At 47.2% G+C, this 20,338-nt stretch overlaps 1 long non-coding RNA gene across 1 annotated transcript; it reads right to left on the reverse strand.

Moving 5' to 3' along the window:
- Nucleotides 1–5,538: 5,538 nt before the first annotated feature.
- Nucleotides 5,539–20,121, reverse strand: LOC108580508. Its single transcript, XR_004177057.1, has 5 exons — nt 20,109–20,121; nt 16,215–16,472; nt 15,697–15,820; nt 10,485–11,447; nt 5,539–9,771 (listed from the first exon to the last, which is right to left on the reverse strand). It is a non-coding gene; the product is annotated as an uncharacterized LOC108580508 (long non-coding RNA).
- Between the last annotated feature and the right edge of the window lie 217 nt (nt 20,122–20,338).

Raw genomic sequence — 20,338 nt, forward strand, 5'->3', positions numbered from 1 at the left:
CCTCTCTATATGCAGCGGCTATGGGAGAGCTTTGACTTAGGGAGTGGCATTTGCCTTAAGTCTACACAGGGACTTTCCTGAGATGAGGACATGCTCAGCTATCCTAATTCCTTCCACATGGAGGCTACAGCCATCTGCAGTTGTAAACCATGATTCTTTGGCACGCAAATCCCAGATGGTGCTTTGAATTTAAGGACCATATTGCATCCAGATTTCTATCACATGTGGTTTAATTTTTGTTCTTATTGTTACTCAACACATGGAGAAAAAAGTAGATAAATACATAACTAAAAGAAAAAAGATCACTAAGAACCCCAAGACTATTAATATTTTGGTATTTATCCTTCCAAATGTTTTCTGGGCATATTCATTGAAATGTAGATGTTTATTTTTTTCTTGCAAAAATGGGATTATACACTATTCTTCGTGTGTGTGCTGTGCATGGCATGGCTCACGGGTGACCTGGATATACGTACCTCTCTGACCAGGCTCATGGTCCTAATGCCATGGTTAGCTGCCATTCACCATCGTTAAGGGAAGGGCAAGGAGACCATGGGACCCCAGAGTGAGCAGGTACTGCTTGCCGAAGTTCTGTGCACATCATCTCTGCTTCTCACATCAACCCTCAGGGGTGATTCTTTTGTTGTTGTTGTTGTTCTGAGATGGAGTCTCGCTCTGTCACACAGGCTGGGGTGCAATGGCACAATCTCAGCTCACTGCAGCCTCTGTCTCCCAGGTTCCAGCAATTCTCCTGCCTCAGCCTCCCGGGTAGCTGGGATTACAGGCTCATGCCACCAGGCCTGACTAATTTTTGTATTTTTAATAGAGGCGGGGTTTTACCATATTGGCCAGGCTGGTCTAGAACTCCTGACCTCAGGTGATCTGCCTGCCTAGGCCTCCCAAAGAGGAGTGATTCTTTACTCTCACTTTGCAGATAAGGAAACTGAGACTTAGGCTGAGACAGAATTTAAACTCCCATTGATTTGGCTCCAAAGGCAGTGTTTTCTATGGCGCCACAGCTAGCCTCCAGCTAGACAGCTGAAATGACCTCCAGACCAGAGGCGTCTGAGGTGGAGACATTAGGGAAGGGAACATGCTGCTCACAGGACAGAGATGCAGGAGTTTTGCTCCTTAAGTCAGCTAAATCCGAGTTCTTGTCTCACGACCAGGAAAAAATTAAGCATGCGGACACACTGAAGGTGAGGAGGGCAGAATGTATGAAGCAAAAGAAAAGCTCTCAGCAAAGAGAGGGGGTCCTGCAAACAGGTTTCCAGCTCCCAAATTGAACACCAGGGCCCCCAAACACGAGCTGAAGAGGAGAGGCTCCGCCCCCTGCACAAGGTGACAATTCCTGGTGACTCCACCCCATTCCCCCAGCACATGTGGGCCTCCAGTCTGCTGCCGATGGGCCCAGGCAGGCCCCTTGTGCAGGTTTCCTTGCCTGCACAAAACTTCTGGTGTAAACACTTTTAAGGCAGGTCAGAGATGATCTGGGGACCCTTCTCTATCTACGTAGGCCTTTGTCTGCCCCTGCCTCTATCAAGAGGAGTTGCAGATGGGGATGGCCTATACTTACCTGCAATGTACCTGGAGGAGGTGTCCAGGGCTGCTTTTTGTCATGTCAGGAGGCAGACACCAATGGACAGGTTTTAAACCTCGGGGGGAGAGGAAGGGCCTTCAGTAGATGAGTCAGGGGGCAGAATGGGTTCCCTTGGGCAGGGCTGGGCTGGGGAAAGCCTAACAAAGGGTGGTTTTTGCCCTCCAGCTTGCCCAGTCCCTGCAGCTGTCTCAGGAGTACCAGCCCCATGGCAAGACTCTATCCTAGAGCACAGGTTTCCTTCCTGTCACATCACAAATCTCCCAGTCCAGAGGTGGATGTCTCCAAGTGTGTTCTCTGCTAGAGCTAACTAAATAAATGCATTCATATTGTTGGTTTTGGAGATTATTGGTTCAAAGGGTTTCTCCCAAATATTTGCATTTCAACAGCCTTGTTGATACTGGGTGCTGAAAATACAAAGATTAAGCCTCCTCTTAAGCTCGTCAGAGTGGAAAAACAGACATTTCAATGAATGAGTGAGACACAAAGGGTTATGATAAGATGTATGTGCAAAGGCTTCTGCTAGGTTATTTATTTATTTATTTATGTATTTCTGTATTTATTTTTTTGCCCACGGAGAGAGGTGGATGAGTATAGGCCCTGAAGGAGATGTTTGAATGGGTCTTTGAGGGATGAGTAGGAGATGTATACCAGGCTGAGGGGTCACTGGGCAGGGAAGGCAGCATAATTGATGCCTGGAAACAATCATGGCCTTTCTGCTCTGGCTAAAGTAGGCAGAGGCCAGGGGATTGGGCTGGACTGTGAAGGGCCTAGTAGGACATCATAAGATATTTGGGCTGTTTCCTGTGGAAAGCTGGCGCCAAGAGATTTGAAATTGTTTGAAGCAGGGGAGAGGCCTAATCTGATTTTTGTGTTGGAAAGATATTTCTGGTAACAGTGCGGAGGCTGGATGAGTCACTTGGAGAAAAAGAGACCATATTCCAGTGGACACTTTCAGCAGGTGGTGAGGGTGAGTTTGGGTCAAAGAGGCCTCTTCCCAAGATTCCAAGAAGGACTAGCTCTGGCCTTGGGGAAAGGCAGATGGCTGTAAGGAAATGCAGGAAGTGGTGTCTGATCCTTGGGGAGGTTACAGGGGGCAGTTTCACTCCACCACCCCAGCCCTTTGGTCCTCAGAGTCTCCCATCGGCACCCACTGCTGGGGGTGACCGGTGGTGGCGGGATACCGCCTTCACAGCTCCCTTAAACCTGTTATTCATGATCTAGTAAATCCTGGGACTGGCCGGTGCGGGGCGTTGGCCTTTCTTGTGTTTGCTTCATAGGGGCCCTCAGGCTTTGCATGACCTTCCACTTCCCGAGGTGGGGAATACCGCAGGAAGCAGGCGCTGGGGTGATTTGGGGCCAGGAGGGGGTGTTTGACCCGGAGAGAAAGCTGGTCACAGGTTCTGGGGAAGCTTCCAGGGGGTGAGAGCCAGCTGGGGTGGGGCATGACTGCTGAACATCTCTTGGGTCAAATAATCGGTTTTAAAATGCAATTAAAGAGACAGGGGCACATCCTGGTTAAGGGCAGGGACTTTGCAGCCAGACCGGGGGTTCGAATCCTGGCCGTGCTGCTTCCTTGCTGTGTGCTTTGGGGAAGTCACTTAATTTTGTGTGCCTTGGTCTTCTCCTCTGTAACATGGGGGCCATCAGGATACCCACTCTGTAGGTTTGTTGCGAGGATGAAATGAGTTCATGCATCCGCAGCATTTAGTGCTGTGAAAGCATCTGCCTCATTGCAGACGGGGGTTGCCTGATCTCTCAGGAAGTCAGTCCACCCAGGCACGCCCTGGCCAGAGGCTCTTCCTTCCCTCCTCCAATGTAGGCGGCAGCTGCACCCAGGAGGCCATCCTTCTCTCCCCCCACTTCCTGCAGATGCCAGGACAAACAGGTGCCCAGACACACCCAATTAGAGTGCAAGGGGCGGCCCCTGCCCAGAGCCCTCGCTGCCCAGACTGTCCAACTGGACCCGAACCCCACCCCCACCAGATCAGCCCTAGCCTGGAACTTCAAAGTGGTTTTATTTTGTTCCTTTTGCATTTGGATTCCAGGAATATTTAATGGGGTGTGTTAGAGCAAAACAGCCATAACTTGCAGGCAGCCTTTCTCTCCAGATTAAACAGGTGCATAATCCCTGTTTAGCCAAGCTAAAGAGGCTGCAGCAGCTGGGGGCTCCCCATCTCTGTGGGCTCCTGCAGGGGCACTTGCCTCCTGTCTCTGGTGCTCCCCAAATGCTCCTCTGTGCAGGTCCTCCCTGGCACCCCCAGTTGTCCTGGGCCACTGCAAACACCACACTCCCTCACCACACTGAGCAAACTCACTTTGGTTGTGAGAGTCTGAGGTTAAAATAAAAAGCACTTCCCTGTTGGCACTGCTTTGGCTGCATGCACGTGATTTCATGGGGGAATGTGTTAAGCCCAGTGGGAGCCGGGCTGGGACAGGTGCGTGGAGCCATCTAGGTGAGCTCTCCCTCCACCCCCTCCCCTCCGAGGTGGCTCCCGGGTTAGGGAATGTTCCTGCATCTCCGCAGTGACCATCTGGTGGAAAACCAGCCCAGCCCCACCCATGAGGGGCAAGGGTGAGACCTTGAAGGCCTTCTGCCCTGGTGTGGACTGGGCGACTCTCCTGGCCGAGTGCGTGTTCTTTGCCAGCCTCTCTCTTCTGGAAGTTTCACAATCATGCTCTAATGGAAACAGCATGGTTAGAGAGGCTGGTGGCCCCTGGGATTGTGGCCGAGCAGTGATGGATGGGCCTGAGGATGGAGCGGTGGCCCACGTGGTCGCACCTCCTGCTTGGCTCCAAAACGGAGCTGTTAGTACAGCCTGACTTGGATCATTTATCTCCAAGTCCCAGGGGATTTTTAAACAGCTGTGGAGCCGACCTTTTCCAGAGGGATCATGGTTCTGGCTTGTGGTAAGAAAAACACATACTGCCTGCACCCCAAAACCCAGACCTGGATTCCTGGAGCAGCAGGCCCGCCATGCACCCCAGGATGCTCCCATTCTGAACCTCCTGCCCAGTGTCTGTGCCATTCAAGCGGGTGCAGGGCTCAAACTCGGCACATATGGAGGTAGAAGGCATTTTTCTCTTTCCCTCCTCTCCACTGCTTCATTTCTGTTAATCACCCAGGGGAGTAGGGCTTGGCAGCAGCACCTGGGCCTATCCACACCATCCCACTGGCCAGGCAGCATTTTTCTTTCCACTGATGTAAAATCATTTTCTGTTCTTTCCCTGCCCCGTCCGTGTCCCACGTCCCTCTCTCACCTCCCGCTTCCTCCCCTGCCTTATTTTCTGCTTTCCTTCCTGGGAGGTCTTGTTCCTGGGATGGCAGGAGTCCATCTGGGGTAGGTGCCCAGTCCCCAGTGCTGGCCTGAAGAAGACAACTGCAGAGTGCACCGGCTGTGAGAGCAGCCCCCGTGCCTGTCCCTCTGCAGCGAGCAGGGGCACATGGTGGCCTCCTCCTTGGTGTCCTTCTGTGACTTGCTGGAAGCCCAGCATGACCCTCAAGCACCTCATGGAGAGAGTTGCTGGGAGGAGAGGCTGGGTAGGAGCAGGGACAGGGCCTGGCACTGCAGAGAGGGTGGGAGGTGGGCCTTGCTCACTCCGGCTGGGAGGCCCTGGGTTCCCAGAGGAACCTGAGTGGGGCCAGGGTGGGCACAAAGTTCATAGTGAGGGAGACACAGATACAGGTGCCAATAGATGGCAACAAAACAAAGATACTCAGAGGAGGAGAGAGTCCAAGTACATGAACATCAACGCATCAGTAGGTGATCACCACTGAGCCATAATGGCCAGAGGGGAACTGAGAGGGAAGCGGGAGAGCAGAGACATGGGGATGGGGTGGGAGCCGCAGAGAGACTCAGTGGGAGGGAGGAAGAGGGCAGAGGCTCCAGGGCCCCACACCCCCTGCCTGGCACCCCAGAGCCAACCTCACCACTGTCTAATGGGCTGGAATCTGGGGAGGGACCTGGAGGCTAGGAACCCCCCAACACACACACACACACACACACACACACACCCCAACTTCCAGAAATGCCAACCCAAGTTGGAGCCAAGGGAACAATGCCTTCCCCATCCACCCTGCCCACCTCAGGGCCCGCCTGCAGAGAGGGGGCTCTTGGAGCTCGTGTGGCCACCTGGGCCTCCCAAGCAATTGTGTCCAAGTGAGCAGGAAGATTCTAGAGTTCAGTAGATTCAGTTAAGGGCTCCCAGCATGCAGACCGTGGCCTTCAGAAGATTCCTTGCTCTCCCTGCTGGGTCTGGATCCAGGTTGGGGGCACAGGGGCCTCTGGTGGACAGAGGACCTCAGGAAATCAGGACTGGCCTGGGGTTGTCCCAGCTGTGTCTGTGAAACTGGAGTGGTTTACCCCAGTAGGAGTTATGGAACCCGGTTGGGGATTCACTTCTGCATTGGCTTCCAAGCTGTCTCTACAAGGAGAAAATTTCAATATTTCAATCTTGGGCCTGTCAGCCCAGGTGTGATCTCCAAGGACAGCATAAGCAGTCTTCTTGGGGACACAGTACCTCTTGCTGGGACTTCCCCAGTCACCTCCTCAACTGAGTAACAGCCCTGGTGGGGCCCAGCTGCTCCCCTCCCCTTGGCCTCCATCTCCATTCTTTCTCTGCCCCCTCCTTGTCCCATGTCCCTGTGTCCCCTCCCTCTTCCTCCCTGCCTGTTTTTCTGTGTTTCTTCCCTGGGATGCCTTGCTCAAGGGAGGGCAGGATTCGGATCTGGGGTAGGTGCCCAGCCCTCAGTGCTGGCCTGAAGGAGACAAGTACAGAGCCTGCAGGGTCTGGATATGCAAAGAGAGGACCCAGAACTTACCTCCTTGCACATTTACACACACACACACACTTATAATCACTGTGCAATCATAATCACATTACAGAACATTTAGAAAAAAAGAGGAAAAAAATCTCCCCGTCCCACCTAACAGAGCTGCTGCAACTATTTCCCTTTTCATATACAAATGCAATTTTAAACACAGTAGGAGTTTTATTCTCTATAAAATTGTGTGCCTTGTTTGTCTCTCTTAGAATGAAAATAAGACTTCATAAGAATTTTAGATGTGGTTTATAGTCTTAACAGTTATTTAAAATGAGAGATTGATATTCTAGGAAATCAATGTGCCCTTGATAATAGTCCCCCATTTTGTTTTGGACATTTAGGTGATTGCTGTTTTGTTGTTGTTGTTGTTGTTGTCGTTGTTGTTGTTTTGCTGGCCCACACGGTTCTGCATTGGAGCTTCTATCATATTTCAAATTTGTCTCTGGGACAGATGAACTGCAAGTGTCTTGAGTCCTAACATGAGGCCAGCGCCACCAATGGGGACCTCCATCTTTTAGCCCTCTGCCATCAGCCACAAGGGAAAGTGGTTCAGACAGTGTGGGTGGAGCAGTGTCGATCCACCCCATTGCTGGGTCAGCTCAGCCCCTTCCTAGATGAAGGATGCCACAGTCATTATGTTGTTGCAGCTTCTAAGTCATTGGGTTAACCGCAGAAGTAAAGCAAGTAATAGGCAAACCATTCTCAGTTGGCTGAGCTTTGGTGATGTGGCCTCAGCTGGGGCTACTGAGATGGTTTTTAGGGGACATTTGTGGGGCTTTTTCAGTTATTTATTTACGTTTTATTTTAGATTCCAGGGTACATGTTACATGAGTATACTGTGCAATGCTGAGGTTTGAGCTTCTAATGATCTTGTTGCCCAAGAAGTCAACATAGTACCTGACAAGTATATTTTCAACCCTTGTCCCCCTCCCTCCATCCAAGGCTTCTGAAATGTACCAGGTGCCTCTCCAGGTGAACCACCTGCCTACTTTTCCCCCAGTTCTTAAACAGCAAGCAAAATTACAATGACAAAGGTACAAGCACAACATCTAACCCTTCCTTGAGTCTCATATTTTGTATGGCTCCTGTACTTATGCAAGTTAATAAATTTGCATGCCTTTTTTTCCCTGTTAATCTGCCTATTGTCAGTACATTTCAGTGACTTGAATCTTCAGAGGGAGAAGTGGCAAGAATTTATTACTCCTCGTTTGCCTGATACTCTAGGATCCCACATAAATATTTTGATGGGGCTCAGAAAACAATACCCCAAACTGTGGTGCTTTGGGCTACAGAGCCCTTTGAACTAAGGGAAATCAAAAGGCCTTAGACTCAAACCTCAGAGCCAAGGATTTTCTAACCTTCCTCCCCTGAGCATAGGGAGGGACTCTCTCTCTCTCTGGAAGTTCCCTTATCTGACTGAGAAAATCTTCTTCCAAAAGAAATACAATTGTTTCAAAATCCCCTCCCTAGAAATCTCATCAAATAACCAGGAAAGAGTGACCACAAGAGAAAATACCTAAAGTCATCACACCCAGATAGATATTTCATCTGTTCTTCTGAGGGAAACTCCTGGAAGACTTTATCTGCATAAGACAACCTCTGTTCACAGTGCACTTCTGCCCCTCACCTTCCCACCACCTCCCCAGAGCTCAGAGGAACACTGTCCCAGGCCATTGTCTGCTCTTTGGGCTCATTCAATTCCCTTACAAATCATTTACTATTCCTCAAAATTGCCTACATCCCCTTTCTTCCCTCTTCCCTATGAAGAGGGTAGTTAAGCCTCAACCATCTGACCCTTCCCTTGAGACTCATATTTTGTACAGCTCCTGTGCTTCTGCACATTAATAAATATGTATGCCTTTTTTCTGTTAATCTGTCTATTGTCTGTTTATTTTAGTAGATTAAACCTTCAGAGGGGAGGGAAAATTCTCTTTACTCCTACAGTTCCCACCAGCAGCAGTGAGGGCACAGGGTCAGGTATGGGTGCTGGTTGTGCTGTGTGCCCCACTGTAAGGCATTTCTCAGCTCCACATCTTTCACTTTAATTGAATTTAAACCCATAAGGATTTAAACTCCAAGCAATGTTTGCCAATGTGGAACATTTGAAAATGACACAACAATCTAACAACAGAGGACACCCTGTGTCAAAATAATAGCATAGAAACATTTTACTGATGTAACATGCTATTTGTAATGCCTATTTGTGGGGAAAGCATAATCTGATTTTTAAATGAAAAATTACACACATACACATACACACACAAGCCTGGAAAACTAAAAATATACAATTAAATGTTAACTGTTTTTTTCCGGATGGTGAAGGGATGGCTAATGGGTGAGTTTTTTTGTTCTCTTTTTGCTTAACTGTATTTTCTACTTCACTATAATTAGCCTATATTTGTTGTATAATTGTTTAAAAGATGTTCTTTACAGTACAATAATATCCTTCATCTACATTTTTTCACTCTCTTTCATAAATACGATTGTATTTGATACCACAGTAACACAGGAATAAGGCCAGAACAGTATATATCCTTGTGCTTTATTTTGTAGATGATGAAAGGGAGGCTCAGGGAGTTGTCATGCCTGCCCATGGTCACCCAGCCTGTGGCTGGAGGAGCTGAAGTTGGGCCAGGACTACTGATGCCTGGTTCAGGACTTGCCATGGCACCACGCTCCTTTGGGTGTAATTCTCACCCTCCAGACCCTCAGCTCACTGGCTCCAACAGCCATCCCTTAGACAAATTCCACTTGAAAGAAACAGCAGTTTCCTAATTTCTCTAATATTGACAAGACATCTGAAAACACATTTGACTGTTTCACTGCCCCACCTAGAACCTTCAGGGGCTCCTCCCGACTCCAGGGCAGGGGTTCTCAACTTTGGACATTCCAAGCTGGATAATTCTTTGTTGTTGGGGGCAGTCCCGTGCACTGTAAGATGTTTAGCAAGATCTCTGGCCTCTTTCCACTAGATGCCTTGGTCCTTACCTACACACCCAATTGCATCAGCCAAAAGTGTCTGATGCATTTTCTGATGCAATGTCTCTAGACAAAATCTCACTGTATTGGAACCAGCCAAAACTCCTGGGGCTTCCATCCTAGCCTGTGGTTACTCCCACAGCATCTTCCCCAGGCCCTGTCTCACATCTGTTTGCTATATTTCTCCTTGACCCTCCAGCCCCTGTGCCAGCACTTCACAAAGTGTGTGGAAATCACCCAATATCTTCTCTGTCTCCTCAACAGAGTGTGAGCTCTTGAGAGCAGGGACTGTGTAATTCTCAGCTTCGAATCCCTCATGGCCTGGTCAGGGGACACTGTATCTACTGTAAATCCTTCACAGATACCTGGGCTGGAAGGAAGGAGCAAAGAAGGAAAGGAAAGAGGGAAGGAGAGACAGTTACTTAATATGGTACAGTAATTTAAGGATATTTTCATGATCTAGTGATCTAGTTTCATATATTTCTTTTGAAAGGTGTGTTTATGCATGGCCAAGTCTTTTTTCCTTTGAATTACAAGGGGTCTATTAAAGGGAGCCACAGCCAGATTTGTCTCCACCAACCAGGGAAATGAAGAGAGTGGATGATCCTGTAGCAGCAGCAGCAGCAACAGCAGGGGCCATGGCAATGTAACAGTTAATAACAGCGTACTTCCCAGGTCCCTCCCTCTTTAAGCCTGTTTCCAAACTTTAAAATGAGAATTTTAAAAAAATGCCCATTTTCGAGTTATTAAACTGGTACATGTGGCTCACCCAGGACAGTCCTGGGTATGTAAAACGTTCAGCCCAGGTTAATTGAATCCAAGTCAAAATCTGAACACTAACGCCTGTCCAGCAGCCCTGAAAAACGGGCCACCATCTAACCAGCTAACCAGCCACTGAGGGATTGCATTTCTGCATTTCTCTACCCAAAGGCAGAAGCAAAGGAGGCAAATACATCCAGCGTCCTTCCAGAAAGGAGCTGCCAGGCCCTCTTCTCTTATTGTTTTATTTTGCTACAACCCTTAGTGGCTGCTTTTCTTGAACTGACATCTTTAATATCTCAGGGGTGTTTCGTTATTTTCTACCTGTTTCTTCCCTTGGTTATTCTTTGGTTCATTCAGGGCTTTCTCCCAGGTGACCGGATCCTTCCTGTCCCGGGGTGTGTTGGGTTGACTTGGGCCATGGGGTGGCTGAAGCTACGTGTCAGGAACAAGATCTCCCACAGTGGCACCACACGGGTGGCATTTTGTTCTGGAAGCCACTGCTCCTCCTCTGATTCTGGGGTTTGGTTCTGAGGAAGCGGCAGTAATGGTAGCAGCCACAGAAGCCCCTCCGTCCAGCAGGGCGTCAGGGATACCTCTGGGTTCCTTTCCCTCCGGGAATGCTGCCGCGGCTGCTGCCGTGGGTCTGAAATCACCAGCGTGGAGTCCAAAGACATAAACATGAAATTTCCTGACTGTAACACTGCAGGATGCTCTTGAGGAGACTGGCCCAGAAAAAAATATACAAGGTTTCAGCGTCTGAAAAAGCTGTGCTTCCTCTGAATGAGGGGTTTGTTTTTGTCCTGTGGACAGGAAGGCTCTGGCAACTATTTTCCTCATTGCTTATGCTGCTAGGTAACTTAGAGTCAAAATCGAGTGCCGCCTCTCTGCACGTGAGCCATATCATTGGGTATGCATTCCTGTGAGGTCATCTAACCATTATTTTCCTATTCATGTTCCGCTTCCATTTCTCAATGTTTTTCTTGTTATTATTCTGAACAAAATCTGCTTATGTGAAGTTCACAGAATCGTTTCCCAACAATCAGCAACCTGGGAAACGAGCATCCCTCTGCCCCATTGTCTCCACGCCATAGTTGAAGGTTGCAGGATTCAGCAGCCCAAACAGCTAGGATTGCTTGTGCTGTGTTTTCTATGTTCGTTTAAAATCCTGCCTGTGATTTATTTTCTTTCAGTCCCAAGTGAGGCTGTGCTAGTTTTCATAGCACTTTACAGGGTTCAACACCAGGTGGTAAAAAATTCAAGTGGATCCACGGGCCAGGTACATTTCTGTTAAGACAAATGGTTTTTAAAGGAAATTATGTGAGTCTTCTCATAGCCCTTTCTTAAGGCCCTCCCTCCCTTTCCTCCTTCCTTCCTTCCCTTCTTCCTTCCTTTCCTTCCATCCCCTGCTAATTTTGGGGCAGAGAAGAACTGAGATCCCACTAATAATGAGCAGTTGTTGAAATTCTGGGAAACGCTGGGGATTGCACACTGCTTTATCTTCTAGAAGCCTCCAGGAGGCTGCTTGTATTCATTCTCATTTCCTGTTCTTACCCTATTTTTGGCATCTTCCTCTTTTTGCTTCTGAGACCCTCCTTCTCTGGTTTGGGGTTACCTTTGGGGCTCCCAGACCTCTAGCCTGGGTACTTCCCAGGACTGAACTCCACTGTTCTTCCCTACCTGGGCTACTTCAATTGTCACTACCCTTATGCAAATCAGCCTAACAAAGATGGTTCTTGGTGTTACATTTGCCCACTTTTTTTCCCAATGGTGGCCTGATTACCCTAGGTTCCTCTCTGCTGTTGCCCCTCTGTCTACCACAGACTCTAAACACTCTCCATTCATTGATGCCATAAGTGATTAATCTCTGGCTCATTTCCTCTCATCTCCCTCCGAGTGTGTGCAGTACCCATTCATCAAGATGCCCAGATAACTGAAGCAATCCACCTTCATTCGGGCCATGCTCTGGGCTGTGACGCCAGTCTGGCGATCTGCAGTGCTCAATGTGATTACTCTTTCTTAGTGAATCCCTGGGGCTCTTCAGCCTCCTGCAGAACCACATCACCTTGAATGGCTTTTCTATAAATGCCTCCCCTTCCTCCCCATTAAGTCCTTCTGTGGATTTTAATCTTAGGCTGGCTTTAGCAATACAGACAGTCCTGACTTACATTTTTTGACATTACAATGGTGCAAAAACAATATGCATTCAGTAGAAATTGTACTTATATTTTGACTTTTCATCTTTTCCCAGGCTAGCAATATGTGGCACGGTACCCTCTCTTGATGCTGGGCAGTGGCGGCAAGCACAGTTCCCAGTTAGCCATGCGATCATCAGGGTAAATGACCAATACTGTGTTCTACAATGTACTGTATTCAATAAATTATATGAGATATTCAACACTTTCTTATAAAATAAGATTTGTGTTACATGACTTTGCCCAACTGTGGGCTAATGGAAGTGTTCTGAGCATGTTTAAGATAGGCTAGGCTAAGCTATGATGTTCAGTAGGTTAGATGTACTAAATGCATTTTCTACTTAGAGTGTTTTCAACTTGTGATGGGTTTATCATGAGGTGACCCCACTGTAAGTGGAAGAGCATCTGTAGTCTTACCATGACCCTGAGAGGAATTGTTGTCATTGAAGAAGCAGGCAGACAGGATGGGCTTAAACTGTGGTTTTTAGGGAGTTGAGTTGGCTATTAGAAAGAAAATTTTTCTCTGAAGCTTGCAGAAACTGAAATATACTACTAACAAGGGTGGTGGTATCTTTTTAAGAAAACTCTAGGGAAAGGGGATAAAGCAGGTCTCTTTTGAGAGACTGCCATTAGAGAATTGAATGGCCTCTTCCCTGCCTTCCCCAACGCAAGGAAAATTCTTAGAACTGGAATAGAGCTGAGCAATCATCTATTTCAACCTCCCTCTCAATGCCAATCTTGGGATATCTTTACCTATCATGTATCCTTCCTAATTATTCATGTATTCACTCATTTCACAGATATGTGTGACTCAGGACACCATGTTGTCAGATCTTCACTATCCTAAGCACAATGTAACAACCCATAATGGCTAAGTAATGGTCCGGTAACATGGAGGAATGAAAAAGTTGTGTAAATGGCATCAAGATTGTTTTAAGATTATCAAGCTAATAGAAGCAATAAACATCACCAGTTGTCTTAGGATTTATTCTGCAAGGGAGGATTTGCACTTAAAGGGACATAATCTCTTCCAACTAATACCAATTAACAATAGTAATGAAACAAACAGGCATAATTTCTACCACCAGAAAACTCTCACATGTGTAGTTTTTAAAATGTACACTATGCAGTAAAAGATACGAAATCAAGTATTAGACTAGGTATGTAAAATGAGAAATATTTTTCTCCAGAGACCCAGAGAACTTGAGGTAGTGATTGTCCTCAAAGCCCTTTGCACATCAAGATATGCAAGTTCAACTGTTTCACTTGGAATTCAAGTCTTCCAAAATATGGTCCCAGCTTTATCTGCTACTAAAGATCTGCATTCAAACTTTCAATGTCCTTAACACTGATATGATTATGATGTCTCACCTCTATCCTCCATAAATATAAAAGAGCATCAAAAGCACAATTAACAAAAATGACACTAGACAAACGGGACTATGTTGAACTAAATAGCTTCTGCATCTGCACAGCAAAGGTAACAATCAACAGTGTGAAGAGACGGCCTGGTGAATTGGAGAAAATATTTGCAAACTATTAATGTGACAAAGGACTAATATCCAGAATGTGCGAGGAACTCAAACAACCCAACAGTTGAAAAAAAAAACCCATATAATCCCATGAAAAAGTGAGCAAAGGACATGAATAGACATTTCTCAGAAGAAGACATACAAATGGCCAACAGGTATATGAAAAATGCTGAACATCACTAATCATCAGGGAAATGCAAATTGAAATCCACAATGAGACATTTTCTTACCCCGGTTAGAATGGCTACTATTAAAAAGACAAAAAAAAAAAAAAAACACAAAAAAACAGTAACAGATGCTGGCAAGGATCTGTTGGTGAGAATGTAAATTAGTACAGCTATTATGGAAAACAGTATGTAGATTTCTCAAAAAACTAACAATAGAACTACCATGTGACCCAGCAATCCCACTATGGGGTATTTATCTAAAAGAAAGAATTCAGTACATCACAGGCATACCTGTGCTCTCAGTTTATGACAGCATTATTCACAGTAGCAAACAGAGGGGATCAACCTAAGTGTCCATCAATGGACAAATGGATTAAAACTGTGATATAAACACACAAATAGAATACTATTTGGCCATAAAAAAGGAATAAAATCATATCATTTGTAGCAACATGGATGGAACTGGAAGTCATTATGTTAAGTGAAATAAACCTGTCAGAGAAAGACAAATATTGCACGTTCTCACTCATATATGGAAGCTAAAAAAAGTTGATTTTATGGAGGTAGAGAGGAGAACGATAGATATCAGATGCTGGGAAGGTATGCTGGTGGGGAAGGGGATTAAGAGAGCTTAGTTGATGGATACATATAGTTAGATAGGAGGAATAAGTTCTAACGTTCTATACCACAGTGGGGTGACTACAGTCGATAACAATGTATTGTATATTTCAAAATAGCCAGAAGAGAGAACTTGAAATGTTCCCAGCACATAAAAATGATAAATACTTGAGGTAATGTCTACCCTAATACCCTGACTTGATCATTCCACATTCCATGCATGTAACAAAATATCATGTATACTTCATAAATATGTACAAATACGTGTATCAATTGAAAAAAGGAAAAAAAACCCCATAAACGTAAGGAAGTCCAACTGTGTTCTGATTTTGCCCATAGTGTTTTCTTGATACATTTTTAAAACATCACATAATATAAACAAAATATTTTGTTAAATGAGCATTGTCCCCTATAACCCTCCACTTGGTCCAGTCTGATTTCTATCCCAAGCTCAAGACTTTGTGAACTCTTGGGCTTTCTTCATGCCTAGAATCTCTCTTTCTGTCTCTCTCTTTTTCTACTCTGGAAATATACCTCCTAACTTTTACTTAAGGCCTTGATCAATTTCCAGACCAGCATCCACCACCAAGACCCTTCCCCAACAAGGATGCCCCCATTGATTACTCCTATAGGGAAAGCTCTGTGATCTCCTGGAGAAAGTAGTGTACACATCTCTTAATAACACACCAATGGCTGGGCGTGGTGGCTCATGCCTGTAATCCCAGCACTTTGGGAGGCCAAGGTGGGTGGATCACCGGGTCAGGAGTTCGAGACCAGCCTGACCAACGTGGTGGAACCCCGTCTCTACTAAAAATACAAAAATTAGCTGGGTGTGGTGGTGGGAAACTGTAATCCCAGCCACTCAGGAGGCTGAGGCCAGAGAATCACTTGAACCTGGGAGGTGGAGGTTGCAGTGAGTCGAGATCATGCCATTGCACTCCAGCCTAGGCGACAGTGTGAGATTCTGTCTCATAAAATAATAATAGTAATAATAATACTAATAACATACCACCTTGTGACATACCTCACGTTGTTACTTCATGCTTGAATTTCATTTCTTAAGTGTTCCTGTGCTGTTTTTCCAACGAGCCTGTGGGTTTTTGAGGGCAGGACTTAGGTCTTACGTTTCTGAGTCTCTCCTCTTGGTGCTGCCAGATACATAAACAACACTCACATTCCTACAATGCCTATTTCTTAAGTTAGTACTTCCCAATTTGAGGAACAAAGTGATTCATGTTAGAAGAAAAAATTATCTGAATCTTTGAGATTATACCCCACTTTTGAAATATTGCACCAAAAGTTGGTGATTACTTGGGTGCCAGTGGAATGGCAAATTAAAATGCATGATCAAGTACTGATTAACATTAAAGTGAAAATACAAAAATTAAACGTCTCAAAAACTATTAGACCCTCAACAATATATTTCCAACCCTTTCTTCCATCCTATACCTGCTCCCCACCACTCCCTTCCACTGTAATCCAACTTTGAGAGACACTGAGCTAAGTCTTGAGAGCTATTATTAAAATATCAAAATAACTCACCTGTGAATGCCTTAGTTCCAGTAATCTCATTAGATCAGTCAGCCATCCCTTAGTGGTGCACCAGAAGAGGAGACACAGGTCAGTTGCATTTTTATGGCAATGAGAGGCAGGTTGGAAAAGTCTAGAGCTTTAGATCCTGACTGCTTCTAGGACAGCTTCTGCAGGTCAAGCTTTTCTGCATCAGGTCAAGAATCGCAGGAAAACCATCAAGCATGGTGGGAGTTTTGAGAAAGAGGAGGTGGTTACTGATACCAGATGCTGCAGACAAGCAACATAAACATGAGAAATTGGACGTACTCTGCAAGGCACTGCCTGTCAGGAGAGCAGCATCAAGAAAATGGGAAGAAGAAATAGAGCAAGATAGCAGCAGCAGATTGGGCATGAAGTAGGAGGTGAGAAAATAGGGATAGTGAGTAGAAGGGAAGGGCAGAAGTTGAAGAGGGACAGAGATGAAAGAGAGTCTTTGCTTATTCAGTTTTTGGGCAGGAAGATGAGCATATGTGTCGCTGAAATGACTGAAGATTCTAGAGAAGTGGTGGAAGTGATGGAACAAGGGTCGCCAGGTGGGGCTGAACCAAGGGTGCAGAAGGAATTAGCCACAGGCAGGAGGAGGGAAATTCTATTAAAAGCACACACACACACACACACACAAACACAAACAAACAAACAAACAACAACAACAAAAAACAAACAAACAAACAAAAAACAAGAGCATGTCTGGGCCCCAGGACCACCTGGACCCAGGACTTTTCTCTTCACATCTGTTTCACTCCAATCTCAGCCCCTGCAGGTCCTAGTTTCTTCAGCCTGGTGGAGAAACAAGGCTGCCATCAATTCCCAAATGTTTATCTTCACAGGTACAGCCATGGGAGAAAGGCTGCACCAACCTTCTTGGCCTCAAATCAAAAATTCTAGAGAAAGGCTGTCACTGGTCCCTCTTGAGTATGTATTTATTTGCTTGTTTGTAGATTTTAATTAAACATTCATTACTTTCAATTTTCCAGCTTTATTTTTTCAAATAAATTTTATTGTGCATATTTGATGTTTACTACATAAGGTTATGGGATGCATTTGATAGTAAAATCATTACTATAGTAAAGAAAAGTAACATTTCTCTCATCTTGAGTATTTTAGGAGCCCAATCATGGGTCAGTGAATTCTGGCTAATTCTGGCTGTGGACAGGAGGTCCTATGTAAGCACATGTCAGCATCCATGGATGCCTCACAAATGGAGTGGAAGGAGAGGCAGTTTTCATTGAAGAGGGAGGGTATGGTCAACAGATAGGTATCCATCCACAAATTTAGTCTGGAGGTGGAGAGTTCAGGAAATCTGAGAGGTTCATATCTTAAGTATTTTTTTGTTTGGTTGGTTGGTTTTGGTTGTTGTTGCTATTGGTGAAGTTAGGGTCTCCCAAGAATTAGGGGATAGATGATGATTCGGGCTACAAAAGGTTTGGAACTCTATCATGTGAAATGAGAACACCAACATAAGGACTGGGCAATGTTGAGAAGCAGCAGAGGGTAGAAGGCGTAACTGTGTCACAGGATCCACCCAGACTTATTCACGTAATGAATGTTATTGATGGCTATCTCTAGTATCACCCAGCATCCTGGACATAGTAGCGTGAAAACATAGTTGGGTTGATCCAAGGTTGAAGAGTGGAAATACAGGTGTTTTGGGCATGGCAGTGGGAACAAAGCAGCTGAGGTGGGAGGAAGGGCTGAAGTAGGGAGGATCTACCTGCAGAAGGAGACTGTGAGATGACTAGCACAGGGAAGAGGACAGAGAGCTTGGGAAGCAATCAGGAAACGGTGACAAAAGCTGTTGTGTCTCAGTGGTGCCTCTTATGATGCCCAAGGGAGATGACCCCTCAGGCAGAATGAGCACACCCTGGTGTGCTCAGGAAAGTTCCATGAAATTATCAATGGCACCTCTTTCTGTTATTGAGAGATGCCCAAGTTGGATGCTGAATCATGTGGTCTGTCCACCCAATGCCAGGTCTGAAGCGACCGAGGAAAATGACCTCTCGGGATGTCAACCTTGTGTGCTGCAGCCCCAGACCCACTGGCTGGAAGGAGCAACCCTAGCTTTCCACCTGCTTGTTCCTACCTTTTGTTTCTACCAAGGGAAATGGAGACTCCTTCAAAGTCTCCAGCACCTGCAGATTTGGAGTCTGAAGAGAAAGGGTCAGAGACAGAAATAAAGCTACCCTGGCTTGGCCTGCCAGCTGACTGCAGGGAGAACCCACATACACTTGAGGCAGAAGGGAATGGCAATGGGCATGAAAATACTGCCATATCCAAACTGTGTTTCCTGAAGCCATCCGATACACCCAGGGTGCCTCAGGGCAGGAAGTCCCAGAAACCACATGCAATTTCTGACCACACACTTCAGCTTTTCTTGGCATGAAGAAGGCAAGGGCCATGGCTGAATGGTTTTTGTATCTCCCACAGCGAAGACTAATGTCTTGCCCACAGTAGATTCTCAATACATACTTACATGATCAATGGGATGTCCTTTTCAGGGCAGATTAGAATGGTCCTGTCTCGGGACAGGTGTCTCAGTTGGTGGCCTTCAACCTAGCTTGTAGACCTAACTGTGCAAGAATAGACCACAGGAAATGGGGCAGCTGAGGATGGGGGAGTAGGTTGGAAGGAGTTGGGGTGGAATTTTTTCCTGACCCCAGCTGGTGATCAGCTTATGCTCTAAAGCAGAAGGATTAATAACCAGGGTAATTTTATCCCAGTCAGAATGTAACTACAGATGTGGGCTTATTGGGTGAAACAGCTAATCCCTTCCCCCATTTGGCTCACTTGTGAAATACGATGAAATACGATGCCTGGGGCTATCAAAGCACGGTTTCCTCCTGGGCCTGCTGCTGCGTGCAGCCCCACTCTCGTGGGCGAGAGGACAGCTGTCTGTGGACAGTCGTTTGGGCTCCTGCCTATTGGATGGACTGACTCTGCCACTGACTGACGGTGGAGCGGAAGGGAAGAGGCGTGTGGGTGTGCGTGTGTCTGTGGACTCGGGGAGGGGAGGGTGGAGTTGAAGGAAAATGTCAGGTGTTGGAGCGGGCGGGTGCACGGAGACGCTGGAGGAATAGAAGACTCTTGGAAAAAATCTAAGATTCATTGCAACCCCAAGTCCCGAAGGCCAGAGGGATGGGGAAGCAACAGGAAGAGGGCGTGAGACTCAGGGGGCGCACCTGGGTTTACACGTGGCCCAGATCGGAGCCAGCAGGCCTCGGGTGCTGGCCTCGGGAATTTGTAGCATGATCATAGTGGGAGGCTCTAAAGCCAGAAGAACTCAATTAATCAAAGAGCTGCTGCTGATGGAGCAAAGATGAAAGCGTTTCCAGGCGAGCCAGTGAAACGCTTGAAGGTTTTCCCGGGGCAACTACCCTGGGGCGAGTAACAGGAGATGCGGTGGGTGCTGAGGTCTGGGAATCCAGTGCCGCACCGGGAGGGAGGTACGCAGGGACACTTGTGGGGCTTGAGGAGGGGCGGAGGGAGCCCTGAGCCGTCCCGAGGCCCAGCGCGGAGACCTCGAGAAGGGGCGTGGCCCCTGAGCTGTCCGGAGGCCTAGCGCGGGGAATCCGGAAGGGGAGTGGCCCCCTGAGCAGTCAGGAGGCCGAGCGCGGGGAATCGCGAAGGGGCGTGGCCCTCTCCGAGCTGGCGCCTGGGAGGCTCCCACCTGCCAGCGGTTGCACGTGGCCGCCTGCCCCCATCCCCCGCTTCCCTGGGCGGGTCTCTGCGCCCAGTGTCCTGCCATGCGTGGCCAGCCTTGCTGCTCATCCCCCGGGGTTGGCTGGGTGGTCGCCTCCCGCACGTCCCCAACTCCCCGACGCCTCTCCGCGGGGTGCGCCCGGGGCACTGGAAGCCTGGATCACTTACACCAAACGTCCCGGGCCCGAGCTCTCTGTTCCCCGCCTCTTCTTCGCCCCTCCCGTCTTTTCCGTCCCAGGCTGATGAAGCAGGCGAGGTTAAAGCTTAGTTCCAGACACTTTAAGAAATGTTCTGGTGTTCTTGGAAGTTGTTTAGGAAAAGCAGAGTGCCTGGCGTCCCCATGCAACGCTCCCGAACTGGAGACGGTATCTGGCAGAGGGGTCGTGGTGGGCGGGCGG

The sequence above is a fragment of the Papio anubis genome, chromosome 11 (assembly GCF_008728515.1).
Source record: "Papio anubis isolate 15944 chromosome 11, Panubis1.0, whole genome shotgun sequence".
NCBI lineage: Eukaryota > Metazoa > Chordata > Mammalia > Primates > Cercopithecidae > Papio > Papio anubis.